The sequence below is a fragment of the Pinus tabuliformis genome, chromosome 1_1 (genome assembly GCF_031772625.1).
Source record: "Pinus tabuliformis cultivar Carrire ecotype Pingquan chromosome 1_1, CPIR1, whole genome shotgun sequence".
NCBI classification, from domain to species: domain Eukaryota; kingdom Viridiplantae; phylum Streptophyta; class Pinopsida; order Pinales; family Pinaceae; genus Pinus; species Pinus tabuliformis.
Genome location: NC_142297.1, coordinates 899,675,593 through 899,698,311, shown reverse-complemented (window position 1 = coordinate 899,698,311; position 22,719 = coordinate 899,675,593). Strand labels below are relative to the sequence as shown.

Genomic DNA, 22,719 nt, shown 5'->3' with positions numbered 1-22,719 from the left:
TAGAAGTCACTCAGCAAACTTCATCCTTTGCAATACTCATAAACCTTCATTTTCATGACCGCCATACCTAAACATTATGTCATCAGTCACATTCTGTCTTCAAAATCATTACACTTGTTTCATGTCGTTGACGGGGGATACACCAAGGCCCTCCTGCAATGAGTCACTTCTTGTCGACATCAACACATTGTCCAAGAAATTGAGTTAGAAACACCCTTCCAGTACCTTGAGGCTTGCATACATCAATGGCAAGTTTCTCTCTTCCGACGATAGGTTGACATCACATGCCTTCAACTGAAAGACCTTGTATGGTGTTCGACATCAAAACATCTATTCACACCATACAGAATGTACTGTAGTACCTTGAGAATCATTATCATCATCAGTGATTTCGATCGCGTCTGTTAATAGCTTACATCATTGGCTGGTAATCAGACGGTGTCTTCCCATGTTTGACTTCAGATCACATTTTCACATGGTTCGACTCGTACTTGAGTGAATGATTGGACAAGATAGAAGACCCTGGATCTAGTTTCATCCATCCGGGCTAAAATTTCAGGAGAGTACTAAATCATCTGTATGATGGCTTTACATAGATCATCATCCTATCATGGGTCTATATCTGTAGACAACTATCTGATTTATGTACATTTAATGAAAATTTTATATGCTGAGTATGGGTATGCCTTCCCTCAACAATTCATGAAAAATTCAAAGATATCATGATATTATGTATTGTAATTGATGTAGGTCACTGTCCGCTTTAGATCCTCCTCATCAATCATAAAGCATATCACTCAACCTTATCATTTTCGACTTCATGCTTTAGGGGACAACTGTTACAGGTCTATTTTGGCACATCACTCCCGACGATTAGATCAGTACAATTAGGACTCATCAAACCCTAATTCCATTGCTACATGCCCTAGACAAGTCATCAAATTGAATGCTTTCATCCATGAAAGATTCCTAGCTTGAAACCCCGCTGAAATACCTCCTTAGGACACCAGCAAAGTCTTGGTAAGGGGTAACTGTGTTGCAGAGCAGGTAGGCCCATTCAGACTTGCATAGCAGTGCACTTAGGCCCACTTTGACTTATGCTGGGAGAGAATGAGCGAAATTGGCATAGGATTTTGGGAATATTCGTTGATTCTAGAGCATTCTAGAAGGATGGCCAACTCTTAGCTCATCCTATGAGCTTGACTTTGGATAGGCTATGGATCAATTATCCCTCTATCCTCTCATCCCTTTCTCCATGGAAACTAACTCCAATTTTGGAAAACCATTCAATGTCCAATTTTTGACAAAACCACTTGCATTTCCCTATAAATTGACCACTCATCATAATGATCAGGGGCTGGAATTTGAATATTATAGAGAAATACTGTTGGCTTGAGACTTCAGTTCATTTTCAAGTAATGTTATGCTGCTAGATTGATGTGCTATTGGTGTGATGAGGGTTTGGAATAAGCTGGATGAGTGACACAGGATCGAACCGCATTGGGTGTAACTCCTCCTTCTACAATCAATAAAGTTGTTTGTTCCTTTTCCCATATTCTTGTTCATATCTATGATGCATATATGTTTCAATGTTGTCGATTCCATTTGTTTATAGTAGATAGATCATATGCTTTGATCGTTGTCATCTTATGTTTCTGTTGATAGGTAACAATTGAGTAAATTCAGTTCGAGCAGGAGCGACAGGAGAAATTCAAAGGAGATCAAACGAAGCGAAAGATCACAAGTAGGTTCCTTCATCTCATCTATCTATTGTAGGAAGAAGTTAAACCACTTTCTTTCTGTTGTTCTAAGTGTAACTACCCACTTAGGGAAGATGTACTTATCCATAGGTATAAATTCCATATAACAAGAGGTGACAATGATTGGTGCCATTAACCATAGGAATTTAGTCCACCTCTGTGGCTATTGCTCTGAGGGATTACAAGGTGAGTATTTTTTTCACATTCCTTTTGTTTTTTGACATCTTCATCTTAGCAAAAAAGAGGCTAGAATCTTGAATTACAGGTTAAGGTATGTTAGGATGCCTTACATACTTGCAAGATAGCAAATGATTTTTCTTTGTTTTCGTTGGTGGTATGTGTAAAGAGAGTGTTTTATTGCCATAAGCATATGGATATTTAATATGCTGGTTTGTAGTGCCTGATTGAGATTAGTTCTAGTGTTTTTCTATTTTGTTTGAAATGTTATTTGGCTTTGGTCTAAGGAGATTTTGCATGAATTTAGAGAGAAAAATATAGACTTTGCAACACATAATGTTCAAGAGGACTCAAGATCAATACTACTGAATTTAATTGGAAAATAAGTGTTTCCTCTCATCCTTGTTGGAGTGTTTTTTTTCCTTATCCAGGAGATCTTCGGGAGGAATTGGAGGACTTGGGGGTTTTGGATTTTCCCTTTCCTTTGGTCAATCTAAGGTAAAATTCCAGATGGAACCAAATACTAGAGTAACATTTGATGACGTGGTAGGTGTTGATGAGGAAAAACATGATTTCATAGAAGTGGTTGAGTTCCTGAAGAAACCAGAGAGGTTTACTACAGTTGGAGCTCATATTCCTAAAATATTTCTTCTTGTGGGTTCTCTATGGACTATGAAGACTTTGCTAGCAAAGGGAATTACAAGGGAAGCTGGTGTACCCTTCTTCTCTATCTCAGGGTCTAAGTTTGTTGAGATGTTTGTTGGTATTGGAGCATCTAGAGTGCATGACCTGTTCAAAAAAGAAAATAAAAATTCCCCTTGCATTATTTTCATGGATGAAATTGATGCAGTTGGTAGGCAAAGAGGAACTAGAATAGGTGGAGGAAATGATGAGCGAGAACAAACCCCGAATCACCTTTTTACCGAAATGGATGGTTTTGAAGGGAACATTAATATCATTTTGATTGTTGCAACCAACATGGCTAATATACTTGATGCTGCTTTGTTGCACTTGAGGCGTTTTGATTGACAAGTATTTTAACAATTTTTAAGAGATAACCTACAATTTTTTTTGCAATTGGGTGGTTTTTGAATTTGTTGCCATTATTAAATATATGTTTTTTCTGCAGGTATATATGGATGTACTAGATGTTAAAGGAAGGAAAAATATTTTGAAAGTGCATGGTAGCAATAAGAAGTTTGAATAGTGATGTTTCACTAGGAGTCATTGCAATGAGAACCCTGGGCTTCAGTGGAGAAGATCTTGCAAATTTATTGAATGAAGATGCTATTCTAGATGGACGATGGGGGAAGACAACAATTTCTGCCAAGGAAATAAATGACTTTATAGACAAGATTGTTGCTAGAATGGAGGGGATAGTAATGATAGATGGGAAAAATAAAAGTCTTGTTGCATATCACACAGTTGGTTATGCTATTTTTGGGTAAAAAGAAAGTCAAGATTTCTTAATTTGTACTTTGTAACTAGGATATCTACAACCAAGTTTTTTGGTCATGGCCAATTTCTATTGAAGTATTTCATTATTCTGTTTCTCATGGTCCTTGGTTGTCATGGATTTTCTTCAGAGTTTTTGTTTGAAATTGCACTTAGTTTCTAATAGTAAATATACCATTGATAAAATAATTTTCTTTCCAAACTCATAGTATGCTTTCAAAAAGTTTTTTTACTCACGTTAATGGTTTCTCTGAGTCACTAAATCAAGCATATCTTTGTGCTCTATTGAGATGAATTTTATGAAATGAGTGGCTTTGTTTCTCTCTGGACTTTAATATCTTTCTTTATGCGAGACTAAACCAACTGTCTTTTCCAAATTTCCATCACTCGTTCGTTTCAAGATTTTCAATTTAGAACCTATGTCAAACATATGGAGACAACTTAGAGCTGTGTAAAGCATAATGTTGGGAGAAGCTTAGATAATCTTGAAATATATAACTGATACAATATTGGATACACCCTTTATTATTTGAAACAAATAGGTACTTCAGGGTTAAAAGGATCATTTTTTTGCTTCAAAATTATAATAGAAATGTTGCAAGATGTTCCAAACATGCAGTACAACTTTCTGTAAACTATGTGAAGTAAGGATTCAAAGAAATCTCCTTATATAATTGATTTTAAAATATAACTACATACATAGGTGAAACATTTCATTGGTTTGCAAATTTTGGATAGTTTTTACATGTTTATGATGCATTCATAGATACTTGTATGATTGTATTAGTGAAAGAAGATATTGACCATACCATAGATTCATTCACTTTGAGGCTCTAGTTAGGGTAAGAAGCCAAAATATATAGGAAGTAATAGATAATACCGACTACTCTTGCATAATTCATAATCTTGTTGTTATTTAGTGTTGTATCAATTTCACTTATGTGTAGTGACAAATTTTGAGCCCATTGTTTGTGTGCGATGATTATTGTAGGTTCAATATGTAAAATTAGATTTCTATTGTTCTAAGTATTCCCATTTCATAGCTATTTTATCAGCTGCATATTTGATAAATAAAACTAGAAAAATGTGAAAATATACCAATTTTGTGTTTGTGCCATTGCCTTCATTATAGCTAGTCAGTGAGATGAGATATTAATAAGAGAGTTATTTTTCATTCAACTAGTTGCATAACAATTATGTTTAATATGTAGCCAATAACTTATATGTTTTCTTGATAATTGAACTGTAAATTCATGTTGTTACCCATTTGTGGAGAAACTACTTGTTAGTTAGTTACATTGTCAGCCAAAGTAACCTAATGTTTCTTGCGTATAATATGTCACTTTGCAGTACACAAGTGTTAACCTTGAAGATGTATAATGTGTCAATAATATTATGAGTTATTGGTTCTGTGACACATTCTTTTGATCTCTTAGATTGGAATTAACATTCTTTTATGTAACGTATTGCATATATGGTGACTGTGTTTTGGAGGTCTGAGATTGGGCCATGGTCACTAATTGATCTTGCATAGAGTGGTGATGTTATCGTGAGAATGATATCAAGAAATTTGATGTCTAAAAAGCTTGTAGGTAATGCAACGATTAAATCTCTCTCTGGCCAAGCTTATGAGGTTGCACTTGGTCACATTCACAATAATCATGCAACAATTGACAAGATTGCTGAGGTTATTTTGGAAAAAGAAACAATGATAGGTGATGATTTTCGGGCTATTCTTCTAGAGTATATAGAGATACCCATTGAAAACAGGGTTCCTGTAGCAGCAATATCACCAATGCCTGTCTAAATTTCAAATCGACTGGTGAAAATTGTATTATTGTATATGTTAAATTGTATGTATGTAAATGTAACTAAATCATTTTGGAACAAAGATATTTTACTATTTTACAAAATGAGTTCACAGAGGGGTGAATGTCGAAGATATTCCTAGTCATTTAAGAAGGAATATGTTTGTTCTCTTTTTGGGTTTTTTTCAGGGATTCCTATGAAATTTAATGAAATGAAGTTGTTAGATTGCCCATCATTTCTTTGTTGTTCTGTTTCCATAAATTTTCGTTATTCCTTTTCATTAATGTTTGACATAATAACAAAGCTCAATATGCTTTGTGTGATAATAGTACCTTGGGATGTAATGTTTTGCATACCCAAAACATGGTTCTTTCAATTTTTTGTTTTTGTTTTTGTTTTGTTTTCTTCCTGAGAAAAGAAACGCATAATTTTATTCATCCAAAGAGGAAAAAAGTTACATTTTGCATATGTTGAATGTGTTCGAGCATTTAACGCCTCACGACACAGACTCATCAAGAAGCCCCAAAGGGCTTAACAAAAAAAACCAAATAAACCCAACAAAAATGCTAGCCATATCTTAAACACAAACTAGGCACAAGCCACCCCAATAACACAAAAAACCCCATAGAACCCGTGGAAAAACACCATCACCACAAGAACACATCCACAAATGAAGAAAAAAGGCACAAAATAGGGGTTAAAGCAATAGGGGAGATGCCTCAACCTCACCCATTCAACTTCCATCTCCATCAAAACAGAAAAAGAGGCACAAAGACATCCACACATTCCATAGTGACGGGGTACAACCACCCAAGAAACTACAACAATAAGCTCACCACAATTTGCAAATGGGCCACAAGATCAGCCAATAGAAATAAAACCCTAGCTGTGACAACATCGACGAAAGGTTTACATGTGCAAAAAGAAAGCAAAGAAGCCCCAAAAGGCCGACAACTTCTCCAAAAACTCGACGAAACAAAACAACCAACCAGGGATTGACAACCACAATGGAAAAGAGATGATTCTCTACAAACCAAAACAAACTGGACAAAAACTACACTAAGATATCCTACAGAGAAATGCGACGCTTGCCGAGGAGTAAGAGATAGACCAGAGGAAAACATGGATGGGGAGGCACAAACTAGGGAGATAGGGCAGCTAGGGTTTCAACTACACCACTATCCACTCCCTCAACTCCCCATTATAATTTGGCATAGATTTTTGGGTGCGTTCTTATTGAATTCTATCGTGTCTATTACTAAATAAATTCTTCCCAAGTGCTACAATTGAAATTAAATTTTAGCCCTCCATTTAAATTTTGAATTGAGTTTGAGTTATAAGAAGCATTTTCCCCTACATGCTAAAAGACATGGACATCCTTTTCAAGGGAAGATTTATATGATATCAATATTTTTCTCATGCTTGCTATTAAGTTTGTAGTGATAGTGTAGTGTAGATTCCTTTCCCTTTGGCTCTAGAGAGTAGTTGAATTTGAAAATTTCATGTATTGCTTCAATCTCATTTTCTATTTTTGCTTATTCTACTACTTTTCACCAGCTTCAAGGTGTTCAAATTTTGATTTTTTTATCTAGATGAATCAATTTTATGTATGAAAATACACATGGAATTCTTAATAATGCTATTATGTTCTATTCTACATTAATACATATACGTTTGTCAACAGTTTGGAGTACTGGTCTTTTGAAATGCTCATTCTCCTCTTCGGTTTGTTGTCTAAACCACAACTTGAGATATTAGTTTTCTCAATCTGGTAAGTGTCTCATAGATGAAAAATTTATTATATATAAAGCTTCATAATAAAATCTTCTTTTCCACTTCTAATAAATATTTTATTTTGTTTCGAGCTCAAATTTTCTTATTTGCAGCATCAACACTGCTTCACTTGCATATATGATTCCCTTTGGTTTGGATTCTGGTGTAGATGTGAGGTTGGTATAAATGATTCAAAAACATCACTAAGAGAAAATTTTATAACAATATTCAGTTTCTAGCCTTAAATTTTGTTCAAATTTTTTATTCTAGAATATTGCAGTACACGAGGTTCCAATGAAGTAGGAGTTGGACACTCACATGCTGCACAGTTCTCAGTGCATGGTGCACTTTACATGTCATTCATGGAGGCCCTCGTGATAGGAACTACTTTATTCTCTATTCGAAATGTCTGGGGCTATGCTTATAGCAATGAAGGAGAGGTAGTTGACTATGTTTCAAGCATGATGCCGCTACTTGCATGCTCAACCATTTTGGATGGCATCCAAGGTGTTCTATCAGGTAGAAAATATTTCCCATAGAGTTCTTCAGATCTGGAATAGTCTAGAATCACTCTCACCCACACACACCTACCTCAGAGGTCATGTTTTATAAAATTTCAACACTTTTGAAAGTATTGCTGGAGGATGTGGATGGAAAAATTTAGGTTCCTATGCAAATATTGGGGAATTCTATGTGGTTAGCATTCCAATAACATTCAATTTGGCCTTTGTACTCCATCTTGGTGGTAGGGCCAGTTTTATCCTTCTATGCTTGATTTCAAAATTTCCTTTCAAGGTCAATAAATGGAGTACAGATGCAAACATTACTCAAATTTAAACTCCTTGTTGATAGATGAGTAAAATCATACTTTCTAGGAATGAGAGAATAAATGAAACACTAATTTTATACTGAGAGTCTCACTGTTTTGATCAAATTTCTATTTTCCATAGCCCATAGATATAATATATTATATACTTGATGGGATTTCAACTCTCCTCGTCCTGCTGAAAATAGTTGGTCAACCTCTGAAATGGGTGCCTAATATCACCTAATATTGAGAGCTACTATGGTTGGATGCTTTGTTGTTTTTATTTTCCAATTTTCTGGTGTGGATATATATGTAAATTGTTTGAAACTAGAAAGAAATTGAAAAATTATAAGATGAAATGGCTATGCATCATTTATAGATGTTGTTGTTACTAATTTAGAGTCATGGATGTGTGTAGGTTAGCATGTTGTTACTAATTTAGAGTCATGGATGTGTGTAGGTTAGCATGTTGTTACTAATTTAGAGTCATGGATGTGTGCAGGTTAACATATTTACATGAAGCGTTGGAGCCCAAGATTGTTCATAGAGATATAAAATCTAGCAACATTCTCTTGGATAAGCAATGGAATGCCAAGGTTTTAGATTTTGGGTTGGCCAAGCTCCTTGGATCTGAGAAAATCTATGTCACAACCTGGGTAATGGGAACTTTTGGGTAAATATTGATCCCTATCATGCTATCTGTTTTCAAGGCCTAGTATTTGGTACTGAACCTCTAAAATTCTTTCTCATTTTGTTGGATTAATAGCCTACAAATCGAAGGGATTCATTAGCTTTGGTGCATGAAAGAATCAAGTTTATATAATATGTAATATTCCAGAGAAATATACAACCAAATACATGACTTGAACTGCATAATATTTGGGTGGATGAACTACCACCTTTCTGAGTTTAATCACTAAACATGCATATGAATTATCCTAGAGACATGCTTAAAAATATCAATAAAATAAATATAAGTGTGTCACAACAAGAGAAAACTACAACAAAAAGTTGAATCACATATTTGTTTACTTTCACAGGTTCCTCACATTAGGTATAAAAAACTCTTAAAATGTGAATAGACTTAGTTATATTTGAAAGGCTATTTCATCCTTGGAGTTTACGAGTGTCTAGCAAATATTGGCATCCAAACTTGTACATTCAAGCTCAAAATATTCATCTTGAAGGGCTACCATCAGTGCTGCAACCTCTTCTTCATTATCATCAAGAACATGAAGAACAAGGTAGGGGTTCTAGTCTACCAATTGGAACTTGTAAAATGTGAATATATAGAAGGCCAGACTTACAAAAATTCAATAACAATAGTCCAAGGTAGGGGTTCTTGTCTACCGGTTGGAACTTGTTAAATGTGAATATATAGAAGGCAAGACTTACAATAATTCAATAAGAAGAGTTCATTGGTTTTTTCCAGATGAATCTCATAAAATCAAACTGCCAGATTGTATAATGTATATTCTACAAATAGTGGCTGCATCCTATAACTCACACCTTACCACTATGGTATTAGCCTCTGGTCCTTGAATCACTATGAATAATTACTGTTTGATGTGCCTAACTTGAATGTTGATTTCTTGCACATTGAGAGATGCACAAATCAAGATTTTCAAACTACCCATTATCAGTCCCTTTCGGAAGCTAAAAAAACTAATTGAGATTATGGTCGTTATATGGGTTCTTGGTGTAATTTCCTCCATATTTTCTTCAGTGTGCAACAGTCATTCACAAAGAAAGGTTGTGACAATGTAATTCAATGTAAAAAGTTTTTGTTAGTGCTCCCTTGGGAAATAAATTATAAAGGTAATGGATTTCATTTTTTCATGAGGAATTTGTTGAAGCTATGTTTCTTAAATTCATTCTAAAATTATGGGTAAAATGAAGAAATGGAAAGAAAAATCCTAGACAATACGAAAAAATTCAAGATTGTACTTTGTATTTTATTTCTAATTGAATTTTTGACCAATTATTGGTGTATATATGCATATAATTATAAATTATAAATTTAAAATAAAAATAAAAGAATACACTAAAAATCTTAAATTTAATATATTAATTATTATTTGCTTGATTATGGCCGAAGCCAATGAGTCTGAAACTTTCTTTGAAAATCCTTGAATTTTGAATCGAAAAAAAGTGCCCAATCCCTTGCTTGGAACTTCTTTTCCTTGATATAATTTTCATGCCATTTAGCCCTTTGCTATTGGACTAAACTGGTTCTTTGAAGTGCATCTTGCCTGATTTCATAAAGCTCATTGAGTTGCTCTAATATATGTTTCTATGCTTCTGATAAATCCAGTCCCAATTGGACTGCCATCTTGAAGGTTCTAATTTGAAACTCTATAGGGAACAAGACTTGCTTCCCATAAACAAGCTCATAGGGAGTATGTCCTGTTGTGTTCCTCCATGTAGTTCTGCAGACCCATAAGGCTTCAAGAAGCCTTTTTGCCCAATAGAGCTCTTTTATGTAGATGCACAGTCTTAGTGAGAATTCCTTTAATCACCTTATTGGTAGATTCAACTTAACCATTTTCTTGTGGATGGTAAGGAGTAGACTTCCTATGTTTGACCTTGTATTCTTTCACAAGTCTTTCCACCATTTTAGATGTAAATTGAGATCCGTGATCTGTTACAATTTCTCTTGGAACACCAAAACGAGTGAAGATGTCTTCAAAAAGAAAATTAATTACAAATTTTTCATATCAAAAGGTAATGCTTTAGCCTCTACCCATTTGGTGACATAATCAGTGCATACCAAAATATACTTCTTTTGTTTAGATGGAGGATTAATTGTTCCAACAAAATCCAAGGCCCATTTTTCAAAAGGTTTAATGAGTACCTAAGTTTGTAGTGGCATTTCATCTGAAGGAGCAGGTTTCCCTACCCTTTGGTAGCTATCACACCTTTTGACATGTTCTTTGGCATCTCTGAAGATGGAGGGCAAATAATATCCTAAATGAAGGATTTAATAGGATATCCTCTTGTCAACAAAGTGTCCACCACAAGGTTCATCATGACATGCCTTAAGAATTTCAGGCATTTCATCTTCTCGAATACATCTTCTAATCATGAGATCTGGACCTGTTTTATACAATTCATTAGTAATCCATGAGTAATTTTCCTATGAATAAGTAATTGGCAATATTTTTAAACCAAGGGGTCTGATTTGTTACTGCAAAAAGATATTCATCAGGAATTTATCTTCAATTGGAGGGTCATCTTTGATATTTTGAATTCTAGACAAGAAATCAACAACTATGTTTTGTTTTCCATGTCTATCTAGAACAGTGATGTTGAATTCTTGTAGGAGTAATAACCATCTTGTAACTCTGCCTTTAGTAATAGGTTTATTCATTAAGTACCCAATTGCAGAGTGATCTGTATGAGCAAAGGTTTCATAGCCTGTTATGTAATGTCTGAACTTGTTGATAACATGAACAACAACTAAGAATTCCTTTTCAGTTACAAAGTAATTTAACTCAGTGGGAGTCAAATTCTTGCTTGTGTAATAGATGGCATAGGGGATCAAATATTTCTGTCCTAATACAACTCCTAGAGTTGTATCTGAAGCATCTGTTGAAATGTGAGAAGGTAGTTTCCAATTTGGACCTCTTAAGATGGGTGCTTCAGAAATTTTTTCTTTTAAAGTCTCAAATGCTAACTAGCAATCAGGATTCCAATTGAATTCATAATCTTTTGTGAGTAATTTGAAATGAGTGGGGATGCTAGTTTAGTGAAATTTTCTATAAGCCTTCTATAGTATCCTGTGAATCCCAGAAAACTTCTAACATCCTTTTGACAACTTGGAATTGATAATTTAGAGATGACTTCAACTTTAGATTTATCAACCTTAATTCCATCCCCTGAAATGTGATGTCCTAAAACAATCCCTTCTGTAAACATCATAAAACATTTTTCATGGCTTTGTGAAAGGTTCTCTTCCTTACATCTTTTAAGAACTTTTTCCAAATTTTCTAAAGCTTCTTCAAACGTTTTCTCATAAACTGTAAAGTCATCCATATACATCTCTACACAATCATGTATTAGATCAGGAAAAATTCCTAGTACTGCTCTTTGGAATGTTGCAGGTGCATTGCACAATCCAAAAGGGAGTACTTGGTAGGCATAAGTTCCCCATGGGCAGGTGAATGTGGTTTTATCTTGATCTTCAGGTGCTACCTAAATCTGATTGTAACCACTAAAACCATCCAAAAATGAGAAATACTTCTTACCTTCTAATCTAACACTTGATCTATAAAGGGAAAAGGAAAATGATCTTTTAGGGTAGATTTATTCAATTCTTGATAATCAATACACACCCTCCATTTACCATTATTTTTAGGCACAATCACTAAAGGAGAAACCCATTGGCTATCTAAAATTGGGTAAATGAAGTTTACATTCAACAATTTTTGCAACTCCTCTTTCACAATTTCCCTAAGATTTGGATTCATCCTTCTTTGAGGTTGTTAGATAGGTTTACAATTTTCCTCAATGTATATGTGATGTATACAAGTCTTAGGACTAACTCCTTTCATGTCAGTGTATTCCCATGCATATGCTGAAGAATGTTGTTGTAATGTTTTGATTAGCTTTTCATGTTGTAATTTTTCCAAGTTATTGTTTATGTTCAATGTTTTTCCTGCAAAGATTTAAATTGTAGAGCTACCAAATTCTTCCATAGAATAAAGAGACGTCTGCCTAGATGACAAATATTCAATATTGGATTTTTGTTGAAATTGATCATGTTCATATTTTGGATATGATTCAAAATTTTCCATTATATTTAAGATTTGACTATCTTCACTAATGGTTGAAATAGTAAAGAGAGGCTGAATATCATTTTCATCATCAATCCATTCTTCGTCATCTATCTTGATGATTGTTCTTGTTGGAGGATATAGAGTGAATTTCTTAGTTGAATTACCATCATAGATATACATATCACCAGATCTACAGCTAATGAAAGCATCAACTCTAGCCAACCAAGGTCTTCCCAATATAAGTGGATGTACTCCTAGATTGTTCTTTGGGCTTAAGATCATAAAATCAACAGGGTACTCCCAAGAGTCTAAGGACACTGAAATATCTTCTAACACACCATCTGGTTTGATTATAGATCTATCTACCAATTGCAGTAATGTAGGTGTATAAAGAAGATTAGGAAGTTTGAGCTATTCCATGGTTTGTTTGTTCATGATGTTTATTACTACTCCTAAATCAATCAATGTGTTTGGAATTTCAACTCCATTGATATGTGTTTTTACAACTGGACTTCCTGGATCTACATATCTTTGTATGACAATTTTTCCCATCATTATGTCTGCTATTTTTCCTGCTAGTTGAATTCTTTTTACATCTTTTGTTTTTCTTCCTGGTTTCTTCATGCTCAATTCCTTTATTGTTTTAGCTAGAATTGGAATCTCCTTAATGGCTTGTAACAAAGGGATTTTGATACAAACATTTTTCAATTCATCTAGAAAATCATATTTAGGCAACATAATATGCTTTTGTACCCCTCTATCAACTTGTAATCTTTCAGTAAAAGGAGGTGTAGAAGTGGATATTGGTGGTTTCTCTATGACGGGAGTTGAGTTTATTGGTTCTTTTTGTTTTTCATTTTTAGTATTTTGGTTTTTATGAGATGTTCCTTCAAAAATTTTATTTGGTTGGAGAGAATCTTCCTCGGAATTGTCTTGTTCTTGAATAGCTATAGAAGGCTTTTCTTTTCTAATATCCTACCAGATCCCAGTTGGACATCATTGAGATCTAAAGGAGTGATCATATAAGTTGGAAATTGTTGTCCTTCCACCATATAGGTATTCTAAGGATTTTTATTGTTGGGGTTTGGTAAAGGTTGGGCAGGTAAATGATTTGGTCTCTGTGGGAATGGTAGTGAAAGTTGAGGGTTTTGGTTTTGAAGTTGGGGTTGCTGATTTTGTTGAGGAATTTGTTGGGAAGGATAGTTTGGATATGATGGAGGATACTGATAATATGGAGAGAATCTTCCATAGGTATTTTTCATTCCTTGAGCCCAAGGTTGAGATTGAGATTGAGGCCAAAGTTCCTGCAAAGAATTCCAATTTGGTGGGGGCTGCATATACATTTGGATGTTAAAACCATGGTTTGTTTCCCTTGCCAAGGTCTTCCAGAGACAAAGCAAAGAGATTCTGTTGGATTTGAAATTGTTTCCTCCTGAAAAAAAACCTTAGGACCAGGAATTGAAGGACAAATTTTAGTCTCATGGTTTTCTAAATAAATCACACAAGTCTCTATGATTTTTTCATCCAAAGGGAATTCTCTTAAAGTGTGCTTCTTTATGCATTTGGGACAGAAAATAGCTAAAGCATCAGTCTCGTCTTTCTGCTTGTTTTGTAACTTAAGGGTGTCTATTTGTTCACTAAGGCTCCCTAGAATACCTGTTTTAAATTCATCAAGCATGTTTCTAATTTCTGCCCTAGTCACTGATCTAGTTTCATATTTATTCATTCTAACAAGAAGAGGATCTCTTGGACCTTTCCCAGTTTTGGACTTTCCTCATGAGAGATGAACACATAATTTTCTGATGTCACTTAATGGGAGTTGAGAGATATCTCCCTTCCCCATCATGTTAAGGATGTCTATCCACTCATCTCTAATGGATTTTAACAAAAAAGATTTTAAATTATCTTGATCTAAGTTATCCATTTTTTCTCATTTTAAGTTATAGTTGAATCTTTCAATTAAATCCTCCAAATTTTCATCCTCTCTTTGCATCATTTTGAACACTTCATCTTTGTGATTGATAGGCATGCAATAATCCAAATACCTGTCCAAAAACACTTTCTTCATGTCATTCCATGTTCTAATAGACTGAGTGACCAATCCCATGAACCATTTTAAAGCAGCTCCTTTCAATGTTGAAGGAAACAATTTGAGTTTTTGAGAGTCTTGTAAATAATCATAAGTTCTGCACAAGACTTCAAATTCAAATAAAAAGGTTTCAGGATCTTCAATTTTTAATCCATGAAAATTTGGGAGGACAGAAGGTGAGATATTTTTCATTGTGGCATCTGTTTCTTCATCAACTATAGGGAATCCAAAAGAATTATCAACTTCCCTATTTCCTCTACCTCCTCCATTATTTCCTCTACCTTCTCCATTATTTCCTCTACCTCCTCCTCCTCCAAATAGTGAAAATTCTCCATCCTCTCCTTCTTCTTCTCTTCCTGCCATTATAGTTTCTTCAGAGTTAATATAAGATTCAACTTGTAAGGTTAATTTCTCTTCCTCTGGTTCATCTATCAAGAGTATGTGGAAGAAAGGTTCTTCTTCTCCTTCACCACTAGGTATTCTTAATTCTTCAACTAAAATATGTTCCCCTGTAGAGGTGAAAAAGACTACTCCTTCTGTTGGAGATCCAAGATTTTCTTCCTCTAGGATTGCCTCAATAGATGAAGTAGGAGATCCTCTTGATTGGATTTCTGACCTTAGAATTTCAGGGGGTCTATGTCTAGAAATATGAGTTTGAGATGGAGGTGTATCTCTTCTTAGTCTTGGTGGAGTAAGTGGTGTTATAGGAATTGAACTCCTGCCTCTAGCTATGAATCTACCCCTAGAGTCTCTTTCTCTATGCATATCATTTTTTTTGGATGTAAGAGATGAAGTTACCTAATTACACTTCCTCGGCAATGACTCCAAAATGTTTAGTCAATTTAGTGTCCTAAATTGCTTGCATAAATTATCAACCAAGGTTTGTAAACTGATGAAGTGTTATGCACTATATGTGCTTAGTTAACCTTTCTCTTACTTCGTTGTTTTGTATTTTATGTTTGTTTTGGGGGGTTTTTGTTCTTTAATGTCTAAAAATGTACAACCTATGAGAAAATTAAATTGGATCTAATGAATTTTGAAGGAAAAGAAAGGTTCCTAAGTTAATCTAATTTCCTAAAAATGGACCAAAAATTGTTGACTAGTTAGATCCTAATAAGAAAACAGAGTATCTATCTTATCTTATCATTAGTCCTAATCCATGGATCTAATTCTTAAAACTAAGAGTGAAATTGATGCAGAAGGTAACTCAGTAATTGCATTCATTTAAACATTCAACCATTCAATTTTGGAATATGATGAAATCAATCTCCTTGAAATGATTTTTTGGAATATCAGTGATGCAACTAAGTAAGGACCTGAAAGTAGGAAAAAAGGTAAAAGCATGTAAAACTAACAATGTATTGAGTAAATTCAATCACTGTATGATTTAGATATTTAACCATCTAAGTAAGGGTCATCATCATTTCGAAATGGTTTTTGAAAACATCCATTAACACAGTTAATTGACAATTTTGTCCTAAGAAAATGAATAACAAAACAGTAAGAAAAACTAAGCAACTGTGTATTCTTATTACTTCAATCTTAATTCAGTTTGGAAACAAAGTCATTTTTCCATGAAATATCTTAGAAGAACAAGGCTGCACAGTTGTGATTTTATCCTTACACTATTGGTTAAAAACTAAAATGAAATATCATTCTAAATTAGAAAGCAGACTTGTTGAAAACAGAGTAATAGAAATTAAATTGAAAACAACAAGTGAAAAACCTCCTTCAGTGCAGGGGCCCTCTGCAACTGATGTGGCTGGAATGCTAGCTAGTTAAAGATGCACTTTAAACCATCATTGACAACACAAAGTTTTTATTATGAACAAAACGAAGTCTGAATATAGAGTATCAACAAAAAGCCTGAACGTAATTCCTTCTAACTTCTAACTACTTTTCAGTTCCATATAACCGATATTTATAGGAAAATATCATAATTGTTTTATGAGAAAATCTTGCTACAGGTGGCTAATTTGAATTAAATCTAACATGACTGTTTTATGAGAAAAAACTTGCTACAAGTGGCTTCATTCGAATCGTAATAGGACTGTTTAACTTCTGATCAGCTACAGGTGGCTAATTCGAATTAAATCTTCAACAAAACTGTTAGACTCTTGATTAGCTACAAAAGAGCAAATCAAGAGTCCTACTGCTTCTAGATAACATATTTTGACTTCATCTTTGACCATGGCCTTAGGCTTGCCTTTCTGTCGGTCTGGACCGAGTGAATAGGATAGAATCCATGTGGAGGTGCTTCTAGAAATGCCCATGTGACCCAGCTCTTCATTTGACACCTGGAACCTGCCAAACCATGAGAGTAGCTACATAATCCACAATTAGTTGCAAAATAGGTTGCATTCTGTAGCTAATTTGCAAAAATATATTAAAATAGCATGAACATGAAAATAATATATGGTGATCATTTTAATGCTTTCCCTAAGACAAAACCTAGCATTTATCATCGATTGCGTCTATAGTCTTATGAGAAAATGATAGAAAAAGGTGAGAACAAATGTCAAGGAGAGGGTAATTATGAGGTTCAACACTTGGTTTCCCATTCATTTAGCCATTAGCTTTTCCCTTAGGCTTACAATGATTAAATACAAAGTTACAACCAAAGTAGATTTTTCTAAATCCATAAATCGCCCATTGATTTATTCCCTAAAGCTCTCATGATTTATTCACTACAACTCTCATGATTTATTCACTAAAGCTCTCATGAATTATTCCATAAATCTCCTATGCTTTTTAAGACAACTTTCCTTTTTCCTTACGGAAAAAATCTCTCTTATCCACAACTTTTCTAAAACTATTTTATAATAATTAAAAGAAACTAAGAATATTTACAATTAAGGAATTAGATTTACTTTACAATATTTAAACCCCTTTTGGAGTTTTTCTTCAAAAAACTTGATGCCTTGGGAAATCTAATCCTTCTGCATCAAACTCCCAAGATAGAAAAAATTCATGACCTCCTGGTCATGTGTCATTAATGCCTAAATCCTCCTGGATCCCAAACTTTGTCTTGTAGTCTACTATTAATTTTGCTGATGTACACTTGTGCAGTCAAATGTATGATGTTGCTAAGTGCCTCCTTCTTCTTCATTGACATCCTTATTTCTTCAATTTCAATGTCCAACTTATGCTTTTGTTGGAACACACTGCTAGCACTGCTTATTTGTATTGGTATTTTGGAATTTAAATTTTTTATGGATGCCATTCTCATTTCATTATCTCCATAATCACACCATTTTTCAAAGAGATGTAAGACACTTGAATGCCTTTTCCATAAATTATTTATGAAAGATTGACTTTTATTTTCTACGGATTCACTATAAAAAATACTCTGCTCATTAAATTCTTCTTGATCTTCCTATTTACCTTTTACATCCTACTGATTATCCTCTTGATTGTCCTCAAAAAAAAATTCCTAGTTTGTATCTTCTTGTTGAAAATAAAATAAAATTTAATTTTCATGAGACAAACTTGCCTCATCCTCTCCCATTTCATATTCTTTTGATTTCCATTGCTATCCTTTGTCTTCATCTCTAGGAAATGACATATATTCTATCTCCTTTATTATAGATTCATCCTCATCATTTTTTTGTGTACCTGCAAGCATATAATTTGTTTAAAACTAAAATTCACCTTTATTTCCTTAGATGTAATAGGCAATTCTTCCTTGCTAGGTGTTACCACTCAAACTAGCAAGGGACCTAAGGGGAATACATGAAGGGCAAATACTAGGCCAAGGGCAACAAATGGAGTCCTAGCCCACTGTCACCTCAACTAAGGCTACATTATATTAACAAAATTTCATTGATGGGAGGAGACCAGGTATGTGTGGAGTCACTAATGAAGGATAAGTCAATGGATATGAATGACCCGAATAACCCTTTCCTACAATTTGAATGAGAAAGATTGCTTGCTTTATAAGTGAGGTACTAGGTAATCTAAGGAAAGGAAGAGAGGATTCGAGGGTTCAGTTTATGGGATAAGACATGTGAAGGATTTTACAAATCCTTAAAATCCTTGTTAGAATTGGTATTTTAGATGGTTCTTGAAGGATGGTATTTCAAAGGAATGGGACCACATGGGGCCAAGTGGACCCTGTTTAGGGTATGAGGGAGGAATGTAACTATCAATGATATTCTTACCCTAGATAAGGTGGAGAAAGGATCAAAGAAAATATAATTACTCAAAGATGTTGGTTTTACCTTGGGAAGTGCTAGCCTAGGGGATGGCAGGGTAAGTTTTGGTCTTGGATCTAGGGCTTGGCTTTTCTCCCAATTCTACTATCAGAATGTCTTCAAGTTTTGATGAGGGATAGAGGAAAGGCCAAGGTAGGAGACCCTAGGAGATCAAAATTTTTTAGTGGCTAGCTTGTCGAGAAATTGAAGCCCTAGGAACCCAATGTGGCTAGACTTGGGAGAAGGTGAAAGAATAAGAGTTTTGGTGACCACCCTTGGTAGATCAGTACCTTAATCCTTGGGATAATAGAGTCTATGTTTATTATGCGTAATATTTATTGGTTCCCAGTCAAGGAGGCCTCAAAATTACATCACAAACCCTCTAGGTCAAGTAAAAGCAATCTTGCAGCTTTTATACTTCAAATGCACAAGAGGAATGGCTTATCAGGGACCAATTTTAACACTAGTATATTTCTCTCATACTATATCGCCCATACATGGAGATAACGTTATAATAGAGACAATCTTGCAATATTAAGCAATAATTTTCATGCAGCAATTCATGCTAAAACAACGAAAATCCCAATCCAACATATATGACAAAAGTATCGAGAATAACATCAAAATTTCATACTTACATGCAATAGAGTATATCCAACCATTCAAAACTGACAATGGATAAGCTCCAAGATAAGATAAACTAATAACCATACATTAAAATTCATCCATAAATGCTCCAATTCATCCTCCAGAAAAAAGTACGAAATTATCCAAAGAAGAGAGAGATCTAATGCAAAGTCATGATTAGAAATGATCTCATCTCACTTGTATTTATACACATATTAGGAGTTCGAATTAGCCTCCTTTGCCTACATAATCCCTAAAAATAAAATAATGTGCTAATAATACAACTTTTGGTGACAAGGCCACCAAACTAGCTCATAAATGAAAAAGTAAGCCTCTCAAGAGGTCACATAATAATATATGCATGTTGTAGGTCCCTCTAAGAGGCCTAATGAGGTCCATGGGTGCAACAATGAAGAATAGGACCCTCAAAATCAGTTGACAAGGGGTTGGCCCTTTTTAATAACTTGTGGTGCTCCAAATGATATGTGGGGGCACACAAGTGTCCTCATGGGTCTCCAAACCAATCGAAGATGCTTGTAGGTGGCCTATAAGGGATAGGATGATAATGTAAGTGATGCCACATGATCATACAAGTCCTAGCTCATCTGCCAAGTGTATGGTGTACATCTGGGGCCAGCTGGGCATGAGGGATCAGGTGCATCCTCCTCATCCAATAAGTGAACCACGAGCAATCTCGGAATGGATATGGGGATCCATGAAGTGCAATCTACTGTTGTGGAGGGCCATGGATCTCAACACTCACCGTATATGTTCCAATGTAGCCCTGTGGAGGATTAATACCCTGTATAGGGAGACCAAACCCAAATGGAAACCATCTGCAATCCTGTATAAGATCCAATGCATCCCCTGGCCTTCTAGTATAACAAGTCATTAGGGAAATTGAGTTAATAAGCTTTCCTCATGATGGACCATAGGTGGGGACTTCATAATGGTCTGCCCTTTTATAATGGGCTTTGCGATGTGCCAATGTATCCTAAACTCCTACTGGGGTTAACCAAGTATCCTATTAGGTGGTTTCTACCTCTAAAGGGGATAATATAGTCAAGGTACATCTGTTAAAAGGTGGTGGCATGTGATAGGTGGGTGGATGAAGTAGGGGATGAGAAGGGGTAGCCTTGGATCACATGCTGGGGTACAATTGTAGCTAATAAGAGGGAAGCCCACACTTGTGTTTATAATGTGTAGGAGGGAGAAATCGTGGTGCATGAGGTGCCCCGACCTTGATCTTTCCACCCTTCTTTATATGCCTTTTTCCTTTTTATGATTTTATTTGATTAATTTCTCAGTGATAAAGGGGTTAGAGCATTATGTGTAAGATATAGCAGTGGAATCCCCTTTTTAAGGTGGGGGAGTTCATTTCCCACTAGGGGTTGGGAAAATCACGGGTTCCTATATGATGAAGGAGGCTCATAGAACTTGTAGGAACCAAGGTGATGGCCATGATGATGGGGTAGAGTTCATGTATTGGATTTTTCCCACGTGTTAAATGTTTTTTTCCCAACCATATTTGCATTTTGTGGTACATTTTCCTGTTGAATGTGGCCATATATGATTTTATCTTTATTTTTAGCTGCATCAACCTCTGGGATTCATTACAAGCCATGACCCAAGGTGCGGGCGAAGGGAAGGGGCATGCTAACCTTATGTGAACCCAGTGGAGGAATGTAGAACCAGCTGGGGGAAATGATGAATGGGGTGGTAATGAATCGAAAGAGGGTAATATAAGCCGATAAGGGAGTGGGACCATGCAACCCAAATTGGGTTTTCCCATGAATACCATCGTTCGAGTCAAATGGTTAGAAAAAGATATCCCACACGACTAGAATCCAAGGTTAATACCTAAAAGGGGTCCAGGGGATAAGAGCACATACCTAGCCCATTCTTTTCATCGAATCCCCGCATTAATCCATGCCCAGAAGTGTCCATGATAAGAAAACTACAATACTAAATTTCCAAATGACAAGCCATAACTTTAGGTTTGAGAAGCCCACCTTCAAACATATGATCATGGTAGATGGGTGAGGGGCCACATGGCTAGCTCAGGTTGCGGAGAAGTGACATAATGAGATAGCTGGTGGTTGTAAGGGATGCTTGGTGCCAGCTGAGGATGATCTTGGAGAATTTTTTCTTCTTCTAGGGATATCACCCACAAAATGGTGGGTAACACTAGGCACTATTAAAAATTTCTCCTCTTTGGCTATAATGTCAAGTTCTCTTAATAACATTTCCAACAATTTTATTTCCTCCTAAAAATTCATAAGCATTTCATATGAATGATTCTCTTATTCTTGGTTTGAATATCTTCATGAACTAATTTTCCCATGTTCTCTTCACAAAGAGGTTCTTGCAATTGTGCACCATCAACTATATTCACCCACTATGTATAGTTTCCATTCTGATTTTTCTTATGAAACAATGACATTTCATCTTCCTTCGTAACAATAATTTTCTTTTGTTCTTCTCTTGTGATTTCAAAAAGCATACCTCCACCTTATTTATCCTGTATGACAGTTATGAGTGACTGTCCAACTTCATCAACACCTACAACCATACAAAAATCATTAGTTTTAAAATCATAAGATTCTATGGTCTCATTTGATGACTCAGTGATCAATTCCTCATACTAATCTAAAATTTCCACATATTTCAAAAGATATTATGTATATCTCTTCTCATCATCCTCATCACTATCCTCACCAAGTAATGGTCCCTTCTCTGGTTCAAAAAATCACATTCATATTGGCTTTCCTGAGTTCTTCACTCCTCTGCTGAATACTCAACCTATTTTTTAGCTTTACTTGTAACTTGTGCCACTTCACATTTTTCTTTAGCGCCCATCCAAATATTTAGTCTTCAACATCTTGTTGTAGCATCTCCATAAGCACATTCAACCGTGTTTCCATTTCAGCAAGTTCCCTATTAAAATCTTCATCACTCATTTTCTTCTTGATGTCTTTTGCCTTGACATATTCTTTCCTTCTGCTATGGCTCCCACCTGAACCTTTGTTATGAACCTATGTGGTCATCCTTCTCTCTATATTTGTGAGCTTCTCCATGATCAATAGTGAACTACAACCAATACTCTCCTCTGTAGCAAGTCCCCTCTTCTTTCTACTCAATACCTCATCAAACTTTCTTCACTAGCTTGACCTTTTGGTATTTTCTCTATTTCTCTCCTTAGAATGTTCTCAAGCACTTCTCTTCTCCTTTGCATGTTGCACTTACTCGG

At 35.2% G+C, this 22,719-nt stretch overlaps 1 pseudogene; it reads left to right on the top strand.

Annotated features, from left to right (window-relative positions):
* Positions 1-22,719, top strand: part of LOC149217310 (ATP-dependent zinc metalloprotease FTSH 2, chloroplastic-like) — a 139,473-nt pseudogene that overhangs the window by 44,733 nt on the left and 72,021 nt on the right.